We start from the raw sequence: 4017 nt of genomic DNA on the forward strand, positions 1-4017 counted from the left end.
AAGCGCTGCTTTTTGCGCACCACGTGGTGAGCCGCTGGGCGGCGACCACCTGGTGTAAATAAACCCTCTCCTACGTCCCGCGCTCTCCCAGCACCCTCCATCGTGGATGCCAGCCAATCATCAGCCGGCGTGGCCCTCCAACATTCCTTTTTTCTTTTCATCTCTTTTACCTAGAAACGCAGTAATGTTCTTTCCTTTCTTCATTCGTTCACTTAGGGAGCACTTCCTGAGTGCCTCCTGGGTGCGCTTGCATCAAGAGTTTGCTAGTCTTTGAAACACGACAGAAAGGCCCAAGTTGGGTGAAGAGGCCTAGAGAGGGGTTGGGAGAGAGATAGGTTCCTGTGAGGTGCTAGGGGTCCTGATCATGAGCAAAGACTTTAAGTTGTTGAGAATAAATCGTGACACTATTAGGTCTCAAAGTTGTGTGAATTATCTTAGGGTGTTTGCGGATCTTTAAAGTGAAGGAGAGGACTTATTGGTGTTAATCTCGCCAGATAGATATATAATATTCGTAAATGATTAGTATCCAGAATGCATAAAGATTTAAAAATTACTTAAGAAATAGGCAACCCCCCAAAAGTGAGCAAAAGGCATAAAGATGCCTTTCACAGGAAAGAAAACACAAATGGTCAATAAGCATAAGAAAAGATGCTCAAACTCTTAAGCACTCAAGAGAATACAAATGGAAACCACAGATATCATGTTACACCTACAGATTTGGCAAAAATTAAAGAGTGGAAAATAAATGTTGGTTAGGATGTAGTTTAATATTAGTGGAGAAAAATAATACTGTAAATCAACTATACTTCAATTAAAAAGATACTAGTGAAAGGAAAAAACACTAGCGGGGGGAAAAAGTTTGGCATTGTATCACCTGAAGCCCTGTTGCTGCATATATACAGACACCAATGCTTTGCATGATATACATGATGGTAGCTATGATTATTATGACACACATGATTAGGGCACCAGCAAAACACATATACCTACACACAAATTCAGCTTTGATGAATTTATCTGGAACTTCACAAACAGAAAATCTAGAAAAATGCAACATCAGCTTTGTAGTTTCTTGCAAAACTGCTGAAAGTGAACCCATCTAATAATAAGGAAACATTCGCCCAAATCCAAACTGTGGCATATTCTGCAAAACTGACCTGGGTGCTTCAAAATGAAAGATTTTTAAAAACAAACATCGGGGAAGTGTTTCAGATCAGAGGAGGCAACAGAGACCAGGTGTAATAATGCATGATCCTTGATTAGAACTTAGATTTAAAAAATTTTTTTACAGGGCATTCATTATTGGAACAATTGGGAAAATTCAAATATGAACTGTATATTATATATTATTGTATCAAAGTCAAATTTCTTGGGTGTGAGAATGGTATCGTGGTCATGTAGGAAAATGTCCTTTTTCTTAAGAAGTAACTGCTGGATAAAGCATCATAATGTCTGAAACTTACTGTCAAGTAGTTCATAGGAACAAACAGAAAATATCGTGAATATTAAAAACTCGTGAATCCAGATGGTTACACAGAGGCTCGTTTTACTCTTCTTTCAACTCTTAACATGGGTTTGAAATTTTTCAAATAAGTTGGAGAATTTATTTTAAATCTAGAAAGATTGTCTTCAGCTTACTTCTAAACATCACCACTTTGAAAAATAAAACTTGATTTGGCATTACATATACAGGGAGGCACCCTCCATAATCTTTGCAGCATTTAGAACTTCTAAAGGTCTTAATCCTGCCCAGGTGTGTGTTGTGGGGGGCAAGTAGCAATAAGAGGTCTACAAGAAAACAAACACAGGAGGCATAGGCTGGGAGCTGGGTGAGTAATTAAAATGGGTCCCATCAACAAGAACCTACTGTATAGCACAGGGAACTCTACTCAGTACTCTGTAATAACCTACATGGGAAAAGAATCTAAAAAAGAGTGGATATATGCATATGTATAACTGAATCACTTTACCGTACACCTAAAAGTAACACAACATTGTAAACCAACTATACTCCAATAAAAATTTTTCAAGAAATAAAATAAAATGGGTCCCAAGAGCTCAGAGGGATGGAAAATCACTCATGGTTGGGGTGATCAGAGAACACTTTGTGGAAAAATTGGCACTTATTTTGGACCTGAGGACCAAAAGAGAGGTCCTCAGGTAGCTTAGTGAGGCAATGCGCCCATCTGTGGCTAGATTGCACTATTTCTCAAAATAAGATGGAAATCTAGGTTTTAATGTAAAATCTCTTTTTAAACGATGACAAAGTTAAAAGTTTTGCAAAACAGGGTGCAGGGCAAATAAAATTATCAGATAGCTAATCAATGTTCGACTTTCCCAATTATCTCATTTTTTATGTTCAGATGAAAATCCAAACAAGGTCCACACATGGCATTAATTGATATGCCTTTTAGGTCTCTTTTAATCTATAGATAAACTCTTCTTTTCCTCTAACATCTTTGACAGATCACTGTGAAATTTACAACTCATTCATTCATTCAGTATTGGGGAGAAAGATCCCCTCAGATGTTTCCTTGGGGCTAGAGCGGCTCCCTAAGGAGCCCCCCACGAGACTGTCTGTACATTTCTCAGAAAATTAGTGGAACTGAAGACCGCCAGCTTGGGGAGAGTTAGTCTATTCTGGAGCCAACTCAGTCAGAGCTGGGAAAGAACCCAGGAGGCTTGACTCCTCTCTGCCCCTGTTTGGAAAGCCTATGTTCCCCAGTGAGCGAAAAAGAACTGGAATCCTGCTCACTGTTTTTTTACTTGGCTATTTTTTCCCTTAAACCTGATACCAGCAGGAAAAATATTCAGAAACCCCGTAGTCATAATAGGTCTGGGAAGTGTCACTAAAACATTGCATTCACATGTAATAAACACCCAGTGGACTTATCAAGTCTAACAAATTTGCATTTAAACTGCCACCATCACAGCTCTGTAGTAAGAGTTTTAAGCTTCACAGCCTTGAGATGGCTGTTCCTCTCCATCCTTAACTACCTGTCGGATTCATCCATCACACACACAGCAGAGTCAGGGCTCTGGTTTTTCGTTCTCCTCTCATTTCTGACTCTTGCCTAGCATCTGTTGCAGCTTGGCTGTGATGCAGGGGGAAGCGTGATGTTTCATTCTGGACTCACCTCTTGCCAATTCTACTCACATCTTCCTTTCTTTTCCCAAATCTGCACTTTCCTTCTCTCCTCAGTTACAGACTCACCTCAGGCTTTGGTCATTTCTTGTTTGGTTGATGGCAGCTTTCCCAGCTCCGGAATTCCTGCTGCAGCACCTCGCCCCCGCTCCCCATAATGACCCTTCACCACCCCTCCCCCATTCCCCTTCCCTTTGCACTGAGGACCAGGGTGACCTTGCTCTCTTTCCAGGGATAGGGTGGGGGGCTGATTCTCATGGCCTGAGCTCACCAGGGTGGGGAGGCTGGGAGCTTCCGAGGAGAGGAAGAAGAGGCAGCACTGTCAGTTGGATCAGACCAACCTCAGAGGGGGAGAGCACGGTGGCAGCGATGGCAATCTGCTTGGAGCGGTAGCTGCATCTTGGATACTCACAAGTAAACAGTAAGAGATATGTCATTTTTCCAGTGCCTACGCACTGGCAGGCACAGTGCTTAAGGTTTTACGTGGATTGTTTCATATAATCCTCACCACTGCTTCATGTGATAGCTTCTGTTATCATCCTCATTTTGCAGATAAGGAAAGAGTTAACCTCCCCAGGGTTAGCACAGCTAGGAAGTGGCAGAGCCAGGATTCAAAGCCATGTATACCTAGTACTCCTTCCACTGTGTCTCCCAATTTACCAGGTGATAAGCCCTAGTCTACTCAACTCCTAACCCACATCTTCACTTCTCCATTGATCCAGTCCCCACACTCAGGCTACTCACCTTGTGTCATGTGGGATCTTAGTTCCCGATGACCAGGGATCAAACCTGTGACCCCTGCAGTGGACGCTCGGAGTCTTCACCACTAGACCATCAGGGAAGTCCCGAGATTCACTTTTTATCAGTGGTAA

This window comes from Neophocaena asiaeorientalis, unplaced genomic scaffold (genome assembly GCF_003031525.2).
Source record: "Neophocaena asiaeorientalis asiaeorientalis breed wild unplaced genomic scaffold, Neophocaena_asiaeorientalis_V1.1 scaffold927, whole genome shotgun sequence".
NCBI lineage: Eukaryota > Metazoa > Chordata > Mammalia > Artiodactyla > Phocoenidae > Neophocaena > Neophocaena asiaeorientalis.